This window comes from Cyprinus carpio, chromosome B17 (assembly GCF_018340385.1).
Source record: "Cyprinus carpio isolate SPL01 chromosome B17, ASM1834038v1, whole genome shotgun sequence".
Taxonomy (NCBI): Eukaryota; Metazoa; Chordata; class Actinopteri; order Cypriniformes; family Cyprinidae; genus Cyprinus; species Cyprinus carpio.
In genome coordinates, this window is record NC_056613.1 from 8,330,783 (window position 1) to 8,351,829 (window position 21,047).

The 21,047-nt window shown below is 37.8% G+C and overlaps 1 pseudogene; it reads left to right on the top strand.

Moving 5' to 3' along the window:
• Positions 1-456: 456 nt before the first annotated feature.
• Positions 457-19,857, top strand: LOC122134615 (annotated as a pseudogene).
• The last annotated feature ends 1,190 nt before the right edge of the window (positions 19,858-21,047 follow it).

The window sequence follows — 21,047 nt, forward strand, 5'->3', positions numbered from 1 at the left end:
ATATTTTTAAATGATCACAGAATTTATTGTATTCACTTAATGCGTCCTTGCTAAATAAATGTATTTAATTGGATTTTAAAATCAATTTAATGCATCCTTGCTGAATAAAACTGTTAATTAATTATTATTTTTTATTTTTTCGAAATAATCTTACTGACACTAAAAATTTGAACGGTAGTGTAGCATCTAAACGAAACAATAAATATACATATTTTATTTTTTTTTATTTTTTCTAAATATTTTTACTGTAGTTTAGAATTTGAACGGAACAATAAATATACATACATATATATATAATATGGACTAAACATAATGCCTTAAATAAGCCAAAACGTTTCTCTTCAGTTGGTCTCATGAAGATATTATACACCACGCAGCTCCAGCTTTCATGCTTCAGTCATTCATTAATTCATTCATTCATTCATTCAGTCAGTCAGTGGGGTGTATGAACCCCTCCTCCAGAGACGTCACACAAGCGGAGGGAGATGAATGTCACATCAAGCCAGTGAATTACTGAGGGCACTTCACCACAGTACCTGCATGAGGTGTAGACTTCTGTGAGCATGAGTCAGGAGCACATCATACATCAGCATTTACGGGTAGTGAGGGTACGAGTGCTGCGTTGATCTTCTTTGCGTCTTGGGCTCAGTGCGCATTGCGCTCCGAGAGACGCGTGTTTGAGGAGCTATCCACCGCAGAATCACACTCAAACAAGACTGCTCTTCATATATTTCCACTGGATAGAGACAAACTCACGACACATGGAAGATCACCTTGAGAACTCTGGGAGGAATATTAAAGTTTGGGAACTGCTGAAATGGGTTTGGGGACCAAGAACATCTCAGAGTCAGAAGATCTGAGGGACACGCGGACATGAGGGTTGTTCTGCTGCTCACTGAGAATTTGCTTTACGTGTTTAATGCCTAATGCATTTCTGACGTTTTAGATGGATTGATTTTATATGAGGGATGGGCATACATACAAAGAGAGAGACATAAAAGAACCTTGGAACTGAAGCGGGTTGAGTGCCGTTCACAGGAACTCATCAAAAGTGGTGCACGATAGCAAAATCAGAAATATAAACTATCCTTATTATTATTTTTTTTACGAAGTCATGCTGATTCGAAGCCGAGCTTTACGGTGGGCAGTTTTCTTGACACTTTGTCTTCTGCTGGTGAAGGGCTTCCCTGCAAAAAGACGAAGAGCGAATCACATCAAGAGCAAGAGTGAAACATCTCTAGAGGTATGAATTCGTCAATAATGAATGATTAATTAGCTATTTTTTAAAATAAATGTTATTTTACAGCAACAGAAGAGTTTATATCTAAATTAATAACGTATATTTGTCAGAAAATCCCAAATAAATGCTCATGAGATTTTGGGATGAAACATAACTTTTGGACTATAAAAGGTCTAAAAGTTTATATGCAATAGTTCATGTTCCGGATTCTACGACCATCTTGGTCAGTGATGTGCGAAAAATTAACGATGTCACCTGATCGGGGTTTTTAACCAGTAGGAATGACTGGAGCTAATTGTCACTTAGGGTATGATGTCACATCCAATATCTATACTATCCAGTCAAACAAATGTGTGTTTTATCTATATTTCTAAAGGCTACATTTTAACTGAAAGGAGAACCGTTTTCTCAAGATAAAATTATCCTGTTTTAAAAGGATAAGTTTATGTATTCCAATATTTGTATGCCAAAACAGCATTTGATATTTATTGTGACACCTAGCTCTGGTCTGCTTTACTACGCTGCAGAACACAATGAATTTAAATGAGTTTTCAAAGAGCAGCAGGTGTCAGACAGGTATGAATCTTTTTATTACATATCATATCATCTCCAGAAAGAAGCAGGAGTTTATTAGAAGTCAAACCACACTGAAAATACAGTTTCCATATATAGTTAATGTGTGTTTAGTGCCTGGAATGGCTGGGTGGTTAATTTGCCCCATCTGTTAAATGATAAACCACAGTTTAATGTTCATAGGTTGTTCTGGGTATTTAATTCATTCATTTCTCCTTCAGCAAAGAAGTGAGGTCACACTGAATCCAGGGTTATGCTGTGACTTTTTTTTCATGGATCAGCTTTATGGAGTGTTAACGCAGAGAGGAAATGCAAACTTACCCCAGGCTGCCTTTTAATAGTCATTTCCCCTCTGAAAAAAAATTCAAACACAAGTCCACTATCCTATACATAAAACTAAGGCCTCTCTTGCACATGCACATGAATCAATCAAAATAGCAGATACTCGACTCACCGTGCACAACTTGAGCGGGGGGTTAAGAACACATCTTGCTCAAGGGTGCGAAGACCTGACAGAAAGCAGACTGGTAAAACAACAAGACTTGTGTTATACAAGACTGTCTTTGTGCGTTGTGTGAAAAAATAACGTCTCCCCTACCATTTAAGCCAATTGGGAAAGATGTTTTTATTAAAGTAGCCACCAGGGATCACACAGACATGGGAGAGCCACTGTTTCACACAAAAACTGACACTTACTAATCAATACACCACGCTCAGAGAAACCTCGTAGGAGTTCAGTAGCCTTGGTGCTATAATTGATAAGGCCAATAATCACAGGGCTCTTCCTCTCCTCAAGCCCAAGCAGACACCAATTCCACAAATGGCGCCAAATTCTTGAGCACCGCTTGGAAGTTCACATTGGTGTTTCTTAGCATTGTGCCGTTTGACTCGGGTGCGGAAAGCTCTCAAATGTCCAGTGCTCTGTTTGAAAGTATATTGCGAATGCCTTGGTAGATGCTGTGAAAGCTATATTCAGAATTTAATAAAGAAACACCAGATAATATTTCACAAAAACCACCAGAACACACACATACCAGCTTGAAAGTAGAAATAGATTTAATGACGTGCCTGCATGTTGCTGAGTACAACTATTTTTTAGATCTTGGCCCTACAAAACATGTTGTGCAGCACCGAGATCTGATTATAAACATCTGAAGCTTGTAAAAGAAAAGATGTGTATCCAATCTGCCTTTTTTTAGTTTATAACATTAATACAGTTGGTATCAAGATGTACAGTACCACTGGTACATTTGGTACAAGTTGGTTATCAAGTGTCAACAGGAATTCTAGGGGGATGTGATTTCTGAGGCTTGCATGACGCTAATGAAGAGTTTTTGACACAAGCCATCTGAGAGATGCCAGACGTGGATCTGTGTGGGATATATCCATCTAGGCGCTCTAACCTTGAGCTTCACTTGCTGCACACAAAAGTATTTTATATGGAAACCCATTTCTGCCCCTGATAAAAAACAGGTACATGTGAGTAAAGTTTTAAACAAGAAATATTCATTCAGACTGTAAGATATAAAGGCATAAGTTTAAAAAAATATGCATCCCATTTGCTTTCTTTCTATGCGGTCAAAGGTAATGCTTTGTGAGGTTATTGTGGAAATCAGACTGAATGTTTTATGTGCTTTGGGACTCTGGTGCCTCTCCAGCTTCGGTGCGCTGATGCCCTGTTCTTGTTGTGATGGCACCTCGGCTCCAGCATATTCAACTCAAAGCATCCCCAGACCATGTGTGTGTGGTGTTTATTTTGGCAGGGGCATATTCGTTTATTCTCCTAGGTCTCTGTGCCTGTCCAGATGGCACGTCCTATAAAACACAACAATTGTTTGTGAGGAGAGGAGATAACATATGGTACATTGATGCTGTTGAGGCATGCCAAGAGAATCAGATTGTAACACGGTGGTATGCTGGAAGAAAAATATAGAGAAAGAACAACATAAAGGCATGAGGACAATGATTGTCTCTGCTAGGATCTGGGCAGGATTCCCTCCTTACCATGTCACTCTTCTCACAAGTGGCCTTGCTGTCTTGCCTCCTCTGTTTCTTTTGGCCCCCTTTGTGGAGAGTCAGGAATTTTGGCTCCAGGGACTTAGTTGTTGCGAACCGCTTTGCGGCACAGGAAAGTATTCTTTAAAATTTCTTTTCTCGTATTAACCTGTAGCACTCATTGTGAAATCATAGCCATCCTTTTCGTCTCAGCTGGTGAGTAAGCAGTTTCACCCATGTGAAGAAAGTGATTAATACAAACTGCAATGCTGAGTGAGGAGCTTATCTTGGCGTGACTTTTTCTCAGAGGTTTGATTATAGAATGATTGATGGGAATGGTATGAAAGATCTCTGGAAGGCGCACAAAGTGAGGAAACACTTGAAATCCTTCATTGCGCTCACTACAGGCAGGCAGAGAAAATTTTGTGGATGGTAACATCTCACAGGTTTTTACACGGCTGTAAAAAATAGACAGTAGTTCCCAACTGCACTCCGACTGTGCAATTCCTAGCTGACACATTAAGTTCATGTTTACTGTCTTCTGAAGGCCTTTTAAATGAGACATGAATATTTGGCAGAATAAAGATTTCAAACAAGAACAAGATTTTAAATAGTAATTGCTATGGAAAATTCACACATAGATAACCATATGTACTTGGTTTTCTTCGTTCAATGATGAAAACGTTACATGCCAACCAATAAGATTCTGGCTTTGGGTCAAGTGTCAGTGCTTTTTGATGGCAAGATGCAGCCAGTCAAACGCCAAACATTCAAAATGGGGAGTAAAATGGTCAGTACGTTCATTCATACAACAAAACTTAGTTGACAATGTGTAGGCTATGTTAAAGTAGCCTACATATTGTCAAATTAAAAAACAGTCAGTAAATAAACAAATGTAAGTCTCAGAGAAGTCAAGTAGCCTACACATAGTTTTGTAGTAGTAAACATTTGTGTAAAAAGGATTTAACATTCTCAGTTTTATTTCAAATCAGGCGTTTTGGCAAAATGGCTCGTGGTTTAGTGAGTCAATAAACTAGTAGCCTAACAGCTCTGAATGATCCACTGACTTTGTAAAAGAATCACAGTCATTTGTTTGCGTTAGACATCAGAACTCACACTGTGCGTGCACTGAACCTGGTGACGACTTTTTGGACACGTACCAAGCTTTACTTTCGCGACTGAATTTTAAAGCTGCAGTCCATAACTTATTGTGGCTCAAAATTATCCGAAATCAATATTTGAGCAAGTGCATAACCAGCCTGTGTTCAAAACTATCGCCTTTCTTTAGCCTATTTCACAACGATTATCTTATAACCAGGTTCTTCAGGTTTTCTAATTTGAGTGGTACGGGTAGGTTTTTTCAGGAAATTTGAGCATGCTGCTGCGTCATTACTTCACATCTGTAAACATAAAGAAGTTGTCGTTGTTGCTAGGCTATCATTTGAGGATGCTGCAGGTGGTGGATCGTTTATAGTCTTTTCTCACAGCAGCTGGGATAATTAAATGTATCATTTTGATGGCGGATTGTAATCCAGAAAGGATTATGTGTTTATGAAACAAATGTGAATGAAATTAAACTATATTCAAGTTTTAAATGTGCTTCTGATTAAAGATAGCCTGGGATTACACAAGATTTGAATTTTAAAGACAACCAGTTCGAAGGGAGCATAATTTGCTTTTTGGGTTAAAATAATTTCTTAATATGAAATTCGAATGGTATGACAATTAGAGAATAGACTGTACAGAAGTTGAAATCTGCACGCTAATACACACTATATAGTCACGTAATGCTGATGTTGTTAACATTAACAATTTGAGAATAAAGTATAATATTTTTCACAAATAATTGCACTGGGTAGCGCGATTTATTGTAATGCTTTTATTCCTCACTTGGTCAGAACAATTGTGGCCAGACTTGTTACTTACTTGTTCAGATGTTCACATATGGTGAAAAAATTCTTATTTGGGTCACAAATTCCAAGAATATTGTGAAATACAGTAAATATCCACTCCGGTGCGTGGATGACTGACTGCCACACATACACCTCAAAACATTCGATTCATCCGCGCTGGAGCTGTGCCGACGCACAACCCACGCAAGGAAGGTAATTCTGCTAATAGCTGCAATTGCAGGTTTTCAAACAGAGTTGGCGACAAAGAGGCAAAACTTATGGACTGCAGCTTTAAATTATTTCTGCACATTTTATTATATGACGCATGGTGACTGCTTCAGTTTGTTGCTCTGCTTTTGAAAACAGCGTTCGATGTCGCGTCGGGATAACGCTTGTTTATCGGTCGATAATCTCAAACGTATTTCCATCTATCAAAACACTAACTCTGCGCTGAACAAATTTGAATGGAAATTATAAAATATTGAATTTAAATAGAAAAGCTTTTCGTTTAGACGTTAATAATTGTGTACAAATCATTAAAGAAGCTTCCATTCCATTCCTCCTCCCCAGCCACCCCGGTAATGATGAACTTCATTAGAGCGCAATGGTGAAGTTTATCGTCTGGAGCAGAGGACATCTGTTTTGCGTGTGGGAGAGACACAAGCAGTGAAGTGAGACAAGGCAGGCCATGCATGATCAGTAAAGAGAGGCTTTGATCAGACAGACTCAACCCCCCCTTTCTTCTCTGCTGCGTCAGAAGGGAAAATTGGGACCATCAAACCAAGTCTCTAGATGAAGAAGAGCAGGAATACCACATGTTGAAATGCACCAAGGTGATTTGAATCTGTGACGATCTGAGATGGAGATTTAAAAGTAATGAGTTATAGCGTTGGTTATAGAGAATGCTTGCAGAATGATGTGGCCATGATGAGGACATATGTGTCTCTTGTTTTCTGATTTACGCTTGTGTATGTTGCTTTTCTTTTGAAGTCTCTGGTGGCTTATAGACAGGGCCTCCGCAAGAACTCTTTGAAGCACAGCATGGAATGAAAATGTAAAGTCTACTAAACTGAGTTTCATCTGGTGCTTATTGCATGTTGGAGAGTGCATCAGCTAAAGACAACATGAACATTTATACTATTTACTTACAATCAACAATGTCCCCGGTCTTGTTCTGCACAATTCATCAGTGTATATTATTTTAAAGAAAAAGAAAACAATTTTGTTTTATACAATGTGTGTTTGGGGAAAAATAATATTAACCAATAATACTTTTGACCCACACTATATAGTATTTAATATTAAAAGGTAAAATATATTTTACCTTTACTAAAAAAAAAAAAAAAAAAAAAAAAAACAAACTTGGAAAACTTGGAAATCATTTTTTTTTTTTAAAGGTCACCATCATCTGCCTCAATTTTGAGGCTTGAGACTTGTTGACATGATTAGTAGCAAACTGCAAAGTGCTTTAGAGTATTGTCATAGTTTGTGGACAACAGGAAGCCTTTCTTTGTACCGCCACAGACTGTATGTCTCCATATTAAAGTTAAAACCAGATGAAAGAGATACATAAATACCTTAATGTGGTAATCATTTACCTGCATGCACTGTCTGACTGCCTCCTGAGTCTTCCTCTAGGGATTCACAGTCCCTCTCCATCCGTTGAACGCCAGCATTACCCGTAATGTCAAACAGCTGTCAAGAGAGTGAGCCATGATGTTTGTCTGCTGTCTGTTTTGTTATGTTGCTAATGGTAACCCAATGAAGCATCGATTGACAGATATGCAGCATGGAAATCAAAGCAACTCAGATTGCTGCGTTTGCTTGTATATATACGAAAACTTAAAAGAGACGGACAGAGAGTCTTCCAAATGTCTGGGAAACAGGCTTTTCCTGGATCATTAAAGCAAAAGAAGGCTCTTTAATTATTGCCATGATAGTCTACTAATGCCTGTGTCCAAAATCCACCTGATATGCTGTCATGCATCAGACATTTCACTCCAGATGGGTTTATTTGAAACCCAGACATCTTTTTTCATATGGGCCATAAGGTCACAGCTGTATAGATTTGATATGGTGTTAAACTAAGACAGATCCTCCAACCATCTTTACATGCATGACGAAATTTCTCAGAAGTATTTATCTTTGGGCCTTTTTGGGGGCTTTATACATAAGGAATCCTTGCACTCTCATCTAAAGTTAGATCACCAGATGTTCCTTTCATGGGATACTATGTGTGCACTTCCCAGGTCAGAGGTCACGATGACTCCAAAGATGTCAGACAGTCACTGCAGGACATTCAGCGGCAGAACCAATTGAGGAGGTGAGCCACCTTTGCCTCGCCCGTCACAAGAGGAGATGGGCACCACAGATTCGCTCAGAGGGAGTCCTTCCCAAACCTGCTGTCCACAGTAAGAAGAAGAACCGTTCATATTAGACCTGAAGAACTTCCCTGAACTGGCCAACGCAGACCTGGGTCCCCAAAACCCAAACATTCAAGTATCGGCGGAGAGCAGGTCCAGTCCACGCGGGGGCAACCTTATTGTCAGTTTTGATTGCTTCAGAATCAAGTTTCGTCCTGTATATACATGCTTTTAAAAAAGTAATACAGTGTTTACAGGCTCTTGGACCACAAGAAAATGAGGTGAAAATGAGCTGAATCAGTCATTTTGTGTATTGGGTTTCTTTCATTGTGTATCTGTATCTCTGGCATAGTTCTTCTAAAGACAGTTGGGGGTATTTATGAGGGTAGCTGGCGTTTGTTATTCCAGATATGTTTAACATCTCACCTCCTCCCCAAACCCGGGCCCCCCTTGTCATTTCTTTCCTGAGGGTGAACTAAATCATTGTATAATGAGTTGGGTAATGGATTTGATTTTACTTGGCAACAGTTTGTGGTGTAGGTAATTAACCTATGCACTCATTGTTTCACTGTTATTGCTGCTGTGATGGCAGTAGGGACTTCAGGATTTTCTGCGCTGTTGCTGGTCATGTCACAGCTGCTTCTAAAACCGGAGAGGCCTCTTAAATTACCCCAAGCGAGACCTTTATTCTGGTGTAGCTCAATTTCAGCCATGCCGCTCAAGCTCCTGCCAGTGTACCCAAATGAAATCCCGAGAAAATCCGAAAGGTGAAAAGGCCACAGTATTTATTTTAACAGGCACTTTTAATGCTCCCTCCAAGAGCAGATCCCAATCTTTAAATGTTTTTACAACACCGGTAAAGGAGGGATTTTTATATTTTTAGTACTGTTATGAAATTGACGTGTGTAGTGGACTTGAGAGGAAACGAAGTTAGACTTCAGGGAAAAAATACACAGGAGATCCTGGTAAGCAAACTGACTTTTATAATTGGGAAAATTCAAGAGTCTTCCAAGTGGGACGGGACGGGTCCATCTTCCATACTTTTTTAGAAAAAAGCTATTTTGTTTTAATGGGTCTCCAATATGTTTGCTGCCAATGTAAATGTATGAGTTACTGCCTTCAGCAGGTAATGTTGTGAACGTTATAATTTTAAGACGTCAGTTTGAACTGAACACTTTCTTACGTGTTTTGGATTTATTCCTCATGTTATCTTCTTTTTCCATGACTCATTCCTAGTGTCAACAAATTTGATAAGACCTTGACAAAGAAATGCAGCGGAGATTTCTTAAACATCTGTGTTTAATATTAAACTTAAATTTGCCATTTAATGGACCTCCAGTGATCTAAACCTTGGATCTTTTTTGTCTTCAATAGTGATGTCTTGTGTTCTTTGGGATGTAGAATACAGTCATGATGATTAGTTCAAGGAGGTGGTGGAGACCGACTATTGTAAACAGTGCAGTTTACAGTAGCGTAATCACCCGCTCTAAACTGCTCCATGCCTTTATAAACAGCTGCAGCAGCCATCAGATTGCTCACATGTGGGGGGAAATCAAACAATCAGTCCTTTGTCTCTGCCTGCTGGAACACTCTGCACTACGAGCCCAAGCATGCAAAGAACAAATCTTATGTCACCTCAAAACATCCTTTGAAATATTTCCGCTCAACAAACAGAGAAAAGATGGAGAAAACTTTGAATATCCCTGTTTGAACATACTTAACATTACACGGCTCTAAAAAAGCACAGTGCTCAAGGGGGCAATTGAGTTAACTTTTAAATGTCTGCGCAATTAAACCCAATATGTGTGTGTGGTCAGTTAAACATATACAGTACTGTTTGGGGTCATTTGTTTTTAGTGTTTTGAAGGAAGTCCCCCAAGGTTGCAATTTAATTTGCTTAAGAAGGAACCATTATTACATTATTAAAATAACTGTTTTCCATTTTTTTTATGTATTTGAAAATGTAATATATATTTTAGATGGGAAGGCTAAATTTTCAGCATCATTACTAGTCTTCAGTGTCACAAGATCCTTCAGAAATCATTCTAATATTATAATTTGGTGCTCGAGAAACATTTCTTATCATCAATGTTTAAAACAGTTATGCTGCTTAATATTTTGTGGTAACTGTGATAATGTTTTTTTTTTTGAGGATTCTTTGATGAATAGAAAGTCCAAAATAAAATAATTTATTTGAAAAATACATTTTCTGAGTTCTAATCACTTAAGATCAATTGAATGTGACCTTAAAAGTAAATCTCTATCTATCAATGTATTATATTATAATAATAATATATATATATATATATATATTATATATAATATATATATATATATATATATAATATATATATATATTGCAATTAATCTAATTTGCTTAGACAGCATAGTCAGACTTGGTGTTTGCTAAAATGGGTTTTCTAGGTGGGTCCCAAACTTGTCTCCAAGCCGTCTAGAAGGGTTGAACCTGGCTAGCTGGACCTGGTCAGGCTTGTTTGGGTGGTTGTCTATCTTGAAACTGGTTATCATGTTCCAAAAACCAGCCAAAACCAAGGTTTTGTAGAAAACTACAACTTTCTGATATGTCCTTTTTTGCAGATCAAACATACCAACTTGTATCTCTCTACCAGGGTACCATTGAGGTTGTGGACAACCCACAGATGGAGATTGAGATGGACCTTGCCAAAGAGAGCAGGAATGACTGGTCCTTGAGCTCAGAAGAGTGGCCAGGAATAAAAAAGGCTTTCTGGCCGGCTGTTCTGGGAATACCATGACTCCAGTCAAGAGGGTCCCGGGCAAGGCAGTCTGGAGGAAAACGTAGAGGACCCTCAGTTATGAGGGAGAAGATTCCCTGTTGAGTGGTGTGGGTGCAGACTGGAACAGACGATGGAAGGGTTGGGACTCCATGGACAATTACGGTAAGCACGGGTAGTTTTTGCCAGTGAGAGTTTTAACACATCCCTGCTGCTGTGCAAAAGTGAAGAAAAATCCTAATAATTGACCTGAATTAAACTGTCTTGATATTTTTTTTCCAAACTGTGTAACTGGAAACCTTGAGTTTTTAGTTTTTGTTTTTCTTCAGCCTCGTTATCGGAAGTATCAGTGCTCGTGTTGGGGCTTCTTGGAATGCCGGGGCACAAATGCCTAGCTGATTTCCTCAGCAATGCGGGCCCCAGCCTCCTTTTTAGGGCTTGACATTGTGATTTATGCTTTAAGGGTTACACTCAAGAACTGCTACATAAACATGCCATTTCTGTCGCCACTTCCAGATACTTTCTTTTACACTCCTATCAGCCGTAGTAACGCAGTGAAAGGTGACCCGGTGCTGTGTGTCCTAATAGATTATCACAATATTAGTTGTGGTATGCATGTAATCTCACCACCAGACTGCTTCTTTGTCAGTTTGGCAGATCATTACCTCAAAATGTTTACATACAGGGCAAACTGTAGTGCTGAAATATCATTTTAATGTGATTTTTTATCCTTAAATAGCGAACACAACTATCATCAAGTGCTCTGAACCTTTTCAAAGCATGTGGTGAAGAAAAGATCACAGTGAAAGTATTGAATAATGGATTTCAGGACGAAAACTCAACACAATGCGCTATGCCTGGTTCACCGTTAGTGACAGTGGGCTTGAGCATCAGCTTTGTGCGTTCCGCTTTGAGTTGACACTAGTGCTTGGAAACGTGGCGCATTTGAAACCTGGGCCCCGATGCTTGCTAAGAGCAGCGTGGGGTCTCTTTGCTGGCTAAACAACTAATATTTGTGTTCAGTTTAGACAGTAGATTGAAAGATGGGCCAGCCTCCATCTTGGGCTGACAAAGAGAGCGTCCTGCTGTGTTTTCATCTCATGACTGGCGCTTCGCTCTGATTCAGACACAGACAGTTGCCTCTGGACTTTCATGGCAGCTCTCAGGCCTTGGAATGAAAGTGTTTTTATTTACCTTTGTTTTTGTCGTTTTCATTTCCATTTTTTTTCCACACCAAAGTTATATTTTACTCTGCCTGAGGAAATTGTAAAGCATTCAGTCACTCTTTTATGGGTGAGTACGTTGAAAATTGGCAAACTAAAAACATCCATTTGCTGGGAAGTATGATGATATTGTACTCAAAGCTGTTTTGGGTAATTTTTCTGCCTCTATGAATAAAATAATGACTGTTTCCAAGCAGGTACTGCTTAGCCCCAAGTTATGAGATTACTTGTTGTTCAGACTACTGTTCACTATTTGAGGGGTCAGAAATAAAAATACTTTCTATGCAGCAAAGATGCATTAAATTGGTCAAAATGACACAGAAGTTTTTTTTTTTTTTTTTATATAAATTATGTTATTTTGCACTTTCTATTTATTACAGAATAGTGCATTGCAGTTTCCACACAACACATTAAGTACCGCACAACTGTTTTTCCAACGTTGGGTGATATTAAAGGGATACTTTTAAAACACAGTGTTGCTTAACTTCATCACTTTAAATTAAAAACATGTTAAAACATGTATTAAACACACACAATACCAACAAAAATATATATTTTAAAGATTTTATCATCATCAAGGCTGCATGTCTTTGATTACAAATACAGTACAATTTAAAAAATCTATTACAATTCATAAAATTTTATCATTATCTAGATATATTAAATATATTATATATTAAATAGATAAGATTTAACTCTTATCTATTTTTATGTCACCTCTATGCTTCAGAAATGTGGTGCTTAAGAAAACATTTCTTAAAACTTTGGTAGCTAAAAACTTGTGTGTGTTTGGTTTTTATGTTGGTGCTATTATATAGATATATATATATCTATATATATAATATATATATATATATATTATATATATATATATATATATATATATATAAAATGACTTCATAGTCATTCTTCGTTGTGTTTTATTTAGTGGTAAAACCTGCAGTAAAAACTGTCCTCTTGATTATTTTAACTAGACTTTTTAACTTTTATCAGCTCTGCTCTACTTATACTAATACTAGTTTTTGCATAGCAATATTGCAGGGATAGCAAAAAAAGTTTGTACAGAAAAGCTTCACACATATAAGGCTCTCACTGGATTGTTTTAAACTAAAAACTTGGGAGTTTAACTTATGCCAGATCTCTACATTTATCCTTTAACCAGCTTTATTTCACAAGGGCATTTCTCTTCTCCATCTGTCCATTGACTTTTCAGGGTGATCCTCCATTGAGGTTGTGTTCCACCATTGTTCTGTCAGCTTCATTAGAGAGAAAGTGCATTGGTGGTGTGTGGGTTAAATCCAACAACCAGCCGAAAAAGAAGCAATTGCAGCAAGCTCGCTGCGGTCGTGTCAGCAGTAGAGCCTCTGAGGATGTGGGTACAAACCAAACCGGCTTCTCTCTGTGTTGCCCCAGTGGATCCCCTGCTCTAAAATAGACCTATGAGTGTACTTAGAGTAGGAGTGGTGTTTGTGTACAAACAAGCTTGAATTGGAAACAGGTAAGGGCTAATTAGCCTTATTATTAATGATGTGGTCTGCTCTAGAGGCGTACACTAATGAAACGCTTTTCTCTGCAATTATGGTGAGCCACAGAATTACAGGCAGACCATGTTCGGCATGGTTATAGTTTTAGGTCATCGGCAATGTTTATAGCTTTAGGTCATTTTTTCCTCCTCTCTACTGCCCTAGTGAAAATGATTTACCACAGTTTTACTATAGTAACTTATTACTATTCCTATGGTATTTTAGTTGAAACAAAGTTCTCTAATAGCGAAATATAGGTCGAAGTCGGTGTGTGTGGTCTTGATTGCATGTGTTCCTTTCATTGGAAATGAATTGATGTCTGGTCGCTATCGTGTGACAAACACAATATCAAAATATATACAATGTTTAATATACAGTTTTGTGCAGATTTGACACTGTACCGACTCGGCGTGCCAAGCTCAACTCTGCTTAAGCATTAACAAGATATCATTGCCTGATTTGCGCAGAAATCGCATTTAACATTTTATTATGCCTGGCTTGGACAGAGTGTCAGGCAAGTGAGTCAAAATCTATTTTTTTTTTTTAAAGTTGTAGGCCTATATATTTCTCAAACATACACTATCCTTCAATATATTTGGGGTCAGTAAGATTCTTGAAATGTTTTTAAAAGAAGTCTCTTATGCTCACAAAGGCTGTATTGTTTGATAATTCAGTGTAATATTCTGAAATATTATCACAATTTAAAAGAACTTTTTATTTTAATATATTTTAAATTTAAATGTATTCTTGTGATGGCAACGCTGATAATTTTCTTATAAATAAAAAAAAAAAATATTAGCTATTATTATTGCGGTTTATTATTATTCAAGTTTTTACCGCTTGATATTTTTGTGGAACTGCTAGAAGCAACATGTTTGTGAAATGTTTTTATAAGCATAAATTGAACAAAAATGGTAGTGCCGTGTTTATGCTTAAGTCCACCAGGGGGAAATATTCTAATGGAAAAAAAGAAAAATAACTTATTTGAGACATATTCTCTCTCTCAAAAAGAAAAAAAAAAAAAGTAGTCTTATTTTACACATTTTTTGTTTTGTTTTTTATAGAATTACACATTATTTAATGGGAAAACACCCAATAAATCACCAATTAAATTAAAGTACTTCAAAAATGTTTATTCAAACGAATTTGGAATAACCTTCATAAGTGGGTATATCATCAGTGTTTTTCTTTCTGCTGTGACAGTACTGTGGACTCTGGATTAGCAACAACACTTGGTAACCACCAACAATGCAGCCAAAATACATCAGTGAGGAAACAGTGCACTTATTTCTCTCACCCAGCAATCTTCTCTCTCTCCTCACACTACCGCCATGGAGTGCTCTGAAACTTTAATCTCGTTTTTGCATGGTGGTGGAAAGAGAGCATTGTTGGAAAGCGTCTGCTAGCTATTAGACCTTGCCTTCCTGCTGAAGTGTGTTTGTAATTGGCTCAGTTCTCATCTTAGCTGTAAGCGGCTGACTTTGCCTCTGACATATTTATTACCAATTTTTTTTTTTAAAAAAGCAAGCCTGTCCTGCCAGGAGGGCCCATATTTTGTTCATTATAGAGATTATATTTTCAAAGAAATACGCAATATTATTTTAGTTGTGTGCTCATTAGCTTTCTTAGGCAAACACAGAGAGATGCACTTACCATCTTGGTTGTTTTTTGGATTTCTTTCTTTGTCAATCCCAGTATGTTGGACGCTACACAGAGTTCAGATGCAAGCAGACTGAGAGCTGAAACGGTGAAGATTTTACTTTCAGAAGCTTGTTATATAGAGTAAAGAAATTCCTTTAGCATTATTCTCAACTCATTTGTGGTCTGACCTGCATTGCATAACATTCCCACATGCTGTTTGAGGAATTTGTTAGCCTCAATTTTATAGAAAAAGTTATTTCCTTTTTGTCACAGAATTCCTACACTCATTCATTTTTTTTTTATTTACAGAGTATGAGGAGGAAGAATGGAGCGACTGGTCCACCCATGCAGCGTCACCTGTGGACACGGAAATCAAAAGAGATTCGTTCATGTGGCTACGCCTGCACTGCTACAGAATCACGGGACAGGGTGATTTAAGAGCGTTGTCCCGGTGAGACTGTCAGTACTCTGTCACTTATACTCAGGCCTATGCAACTCCAAAGTGCACTTCACTACTCACTATTGATCTTGATCTTAATTCCAATCCGGGCTCCTAATTATGCTCATCTAGTGATGGAAAACTTCTCTAATGCCTCTCATTCATCTCTGTCAGGCATGCAGAAGTCGAACAAACACCAGGGACACCAGACTCGTGTTAGAAAAGGAGCAGTCTGGCGTTCTGTGTGTGTACTGTATACACTATGAAACCGCTCTTTGAGAGCCGCAGGCGTTTACTTTGGCTTCAGTATGACAGCTCAATGAGGGCTTTCAGTTTAAAGGCCCCTGATACAGGGCGGTCCGCAACCTGCCATGCACAAACGGGCAATACACACAAAATCTGTTCACTTACAAACTCAAATACACTATGAGAGACTCTATAGTGCTAAATATACATAAACACCATAGAACAACTTAATTTATAGATATAATATATATATATCATATGATATATATATATATATATTTTTTTTTTTTTTTTTTTTTTTTTTTTTTTTTTTTTTCAGAAATAACATTGGTCATTGAAAAAAATATATCTATTTGATACCTGCTAAAAATACACAGCTAATTTTTTATGGCAAAAATAAAAAGAATTTTTTTTTTCAGCCAGATGTGTAGTTTTGAGAGCAGGGGACAAAAAAAAAATCATACTTCCGCTGCCCTTGATCTGGACCATTTTAAAACTGGTTACTATTGCTGGCAGACCAGCTTAACTAGTGACTGCTCTAACAAAGGCAAAAGACCTTAACCTCGCTAGAGTGTGAAACTGAGAAAAATGACTTTAACGTTTTTACTTGTCCAGCCAAATTAATTATAGGTAATACACTGGAAATGTAACAATTCGATGTTTTAGTAATGAAAATGAATCTACATTAAAAAAATTGTGAGCTCAACTGATTTTTTCCGCCTATTTTGAAGTTAATGTATTCTGCCTTTGTATTGTCTGCAAAAACATGAGAATTCACACCAAGGGGCAAAAGTCATTAATTAACACATTATCAATATTTGGTTTGCTGAGCACCATTTACAAAATCGTTATAGTAACACCTTTATAAAATCTAGTGATCATGAGCTGTCCTCATATAGGATATTGCCATATTAGTAATGTGACTGTAATTAATTTTTTTGGTTTTTTGTTGGTTTGTTGTTGTTTGTTTGTTTTTTTGTTTTTTTTGATCGTAACAAGCAGACTAAAAAGTTCAACCTGAGTGGATACCGTGGATACCAATATATTTGCTATGCTCAGTAATGTAAAAGAATGCTAGTCATAGCATAATTGCTTTTATATTGATTTGTATGATATAGCCTAACCTAAAAGAATGACCTTTTGGATTGGATGTAAACGCCAACAAATGGGAATAATGCTCAGAATGTTTGTGGGTTAAACATCTCTAAATGACGTGTCATTCACCTTGGATTGATTTTATCGGTTACACAAGAAAAGGTAGGATAATGGATTTAATTTGCGAACTGTTATAGGGCAACTGGGATTTTATTATGGTTGATCATGCTACGGCATTCGAGCAACCCTGCACCCACAACGCATCCAACTAGAAGTGACAGCCCGGAGAATAAATCTGCATTACAAAAAAAATAAAAAAATATAGGGAGCTGTTGTTGGTAGATCGCGATCTATCTAATTCTTTGTCACAGCAACCGTATTAAAATGCGGCAGTACTTTAATGGACAGTAAAAACAAAGGCAAAACACCATATTAACTCCAAACCGGCACCGTAACTTCATATTGACGCACGGCTAAACAAAGTCAGAACGCAGTAATTCAATTTGAGCGTTCCAAACAAGTGAAAGAGTGGTAACTGGTGTTACACAGTGTTTTGCCTTGGTTTATCCGGGGATTTTCGAAGTTACGGTTGAGACGAACCATTATTTTCTCAGAAAACAATGAAATTGCATTAAGATACTTATACACATGATAAAGGATGTCTTGAATGTCCCAAAAATATCATAACCTCATTTTCGACAAAATCGAAGGTACGGTCGTTTGGCCTTTGCACGGCAGTGTAGCCATGGTGGATAACCAGCATGAAGTTATGCAATGTAAGTGTGCCTTAATTTAGATAGCTGAACTGGTCTTGATTTTTACGTTTGTGTTTTGACAGAGATTTTTATTTTCAGGAGGGTAAGCTCATATTGTGTTTTTATTTAAAATTTCATTTTATATAATATATATATAGATATATAGATATATATATATAATATATATAATATATAATATAGATATATATAGTATATATATATATTATATTTTCTCTCTATTACATCTACAGATGGACATAATTCCTGTGACAGAACCGACTCCTCATGAAGTGGCAAACAGCACAGAGCTTCTTGGCACAGGTTGGTTGTTTTTTTTTTTTTTAAACGTATTTCTGTGGTGTGGTCATTCAGCAATTCAGTATTTCTGGTGGTACCCACAACTAATTTTTATATGGGGTGAGGGTGACCATAATTTCCTTTTTTTCCAGCAATGTTCTGGTCGGGAGTTAAAAACATTTTTTGGGTTTTGTTTTGCCCTACTGATGTTGCTCTCTAAAATATTCATACAGTATGTGTATGCGTATTTGCATTGTTTTTAACTGTTTCTCTATAGTCCCCATTTCCCACCTTCTCCCACACACACAGTGACTAGTCAATTATGTACCTGGATGCCTGCACACAAATTGGTAAAGTACTTTTCCGTCATTACTTTCTGCAAGTCATGAAACAAGAGAGAGAAAAAAAGCCAAAATCTGGACATTTCAGGCATTTCAGAAGAAAAGTAAAGTGGTAATTTGCATAACGGCTCAGAAACCAATTACAGTACCAGGTTACCACTGTTCAAAACTGTTAGGATCAAGGTAACTTTAGATACTGTGTAACTATTGCCATTTATATAAATCTGCAACATTATACTGCACTGCTGAATCTCTTAATAAAGGGTTCAGTTAAATGCCTTTCAAGCTCCTAGTGTGTTCTTTTATTAGTTGAAATGTTTTATTGATTTGTTTGAGCTTTCATTTAACTTAACGTCTAGTTCAAAACCCATTTAATCAGCGTGGTTGTAGAACTTCTCCTCTGAGACTGCAGCAGGAGGAACTCTGTGGGAGTCCTGTTAGACCGTAAAAGATCTGACGTTCAAATTTTTCACAAATGCTCCACAGAGAGTGTTACTGAGACCACAAAGTAAAGAGTCCTCTTCCAAAACTCCCACTATTTGCTTTGGAGTTTTTTGTTGGTCTCTTACTTTTGGCATTGAACATTGAATGTAACAGCTCTTTTCATTTAACCGCAATAATAATGAAAGTAGTTTAAAAACATAACAGGATAAAGTGTTTTTTTTTTATCTCTTCACAATGGAACATAAATGTTAATAACAGCTATGTTTCAGCATGACCGCTGCCTGCAGCACATATTTTTATGTATCTTTATGTTTTGGCAGCAGACCGAGACAACCCCCATTGCGTGTTAGGCCATGGTTCTCAATATGACCGTATTTTCTTTTGGCATTAAATAATAAAATATATAACATTTTTTAGTTATTAACAAAAAGTTATATGTAAAAATATTTTGTAAAAATTAAAAAGTAATTATTTTTGCCACCACTAATAAACTGATCTGATTACCCTGTAGATGTTGACAGCTGTGAGAAGTCGGCGGAATTGCAAGAACGACTTCCTCCAGAAATACTTACACCAGGTCCTGACCGAATTACCCAACTGCCCTTGCGTCTACCCATCCGAGGTGGTCTACAGCGCTGTCAACATTTTCGATAGGAAGTTGCAAAAGACCTATCGCTGGCGAGATGCCAGCGGCCCCAAGGAGAGGCTGGACATCTACAAGCCCTCTGCAAAGTTCTGCGTTCGCGCTCGATGCTCGCCTTTGACAGCACCACGTTGGCTGCACAGCATTGCTGCTACGATGATCACATGAATCTCATCACTCGAGGCAAAGGGCTGGAGCCCCCAACCTCATCAGTACCGAGTTTTCTCCCCGGAGCTTCATTACAAAGTGGACGTTCTCCCATGGATCCTGTGTAAAGGAGACTGGAGCCGTTTTCATTCGGTTTTCGGCCCTCCCAATAATGGTCTACAGTGTGTTGAGAACCCGCAGGAAGACGTTCTACATGAATGAACTAGAGGAGGCCAGGGAGTACTGAATCCAGATCATGGATTTCACATCAATCAACCAGTGTTTTGCTTAATTCTGGAGAGTCCTGTGGTATAGTATGGCATCTCACCAGTCTTGAAGTCAATAAAAGCCTGCTCCTTTTGGACTGGGCGACTCTTTCACAGATCTAGACCATTTAGTGGATACTAAATGGAACTCTAGAGAGATTCATCTGGAAATTAAAGCTTAGATACTGTCATAAACTGTTTCGTACAGCTCAACTGTAACAACACTGGTTTAACATGTTGGTCCAAAGCCCAGATTGGAAGATCATGATGCAATTTTCTGTCTTCAGTGATGTTACCAAGCAAAGTTCAGTAACAGTTCTTCAATGGCATTCTCTGGAACAAGTTCACTGTATTTTCATTGGAAACACCTTTGTTTTCTTTAAGGGTCCTCAAAGACTCTGGTCCACCATTAAAGGAATTCCTGTAAAGCTGCTAGAATTGTGAGATATTCAAAAATGCAACAGAATGCCGATTTTGTTGTCTTTAGACCTGAAGCTCAATCCTGGCCTCGCTCCAGTCTGTACGAGATCAGTCCAAACAAATCAAACACAAGCCGCACCACTCGCAAACCAATTCAACAAATTTCTGAGAAAAGTTCTTCTCTTTAGAATTTGTATATTGTTACTCCAAATATACACTGACCTGTCATTGGATAGATATTTATGCAGGATCATTTGACCTTTGACCTTTTTGCAGAGAAAAAAATTAAGGAATCCGACAAGCGATAGGGAGCCTTTTTTTGAACTTGCCTTTGAGAAGACGTCCCTCAGCAATGGGAGGCTTGTTTTTTAAAATCTGAAGTATGATTGGATCCCATTCTGTTTTCTTTTTTGCCTTTCAACACAACTCAGTTTTGTAGTGAATGCAATATGAGACAGCCGCCTGACACCAGTGCAGGGGGCTGTCGGAGCTTGGTTGATGGATTGAAGTCTTCCTCTAAAGGTGAGGTGAAAGGTGACACTTGTCGTAAACGAACATCTTCTTTAAATACATGGCTCTTCAATGTCTCGGTTCATCCTTGAATACCAATGAAAAAAAGAGGCTTGCATAAGATGTAGTTTGAAGGACCTCGAAAGCCGCCCTTTTCAGCACAGTGTTATCATGATCTCTTTGTTAGATTTGACACAGAATGCTGGTGATTTGATTTCTAAATTCCTGCTGACAGACGACA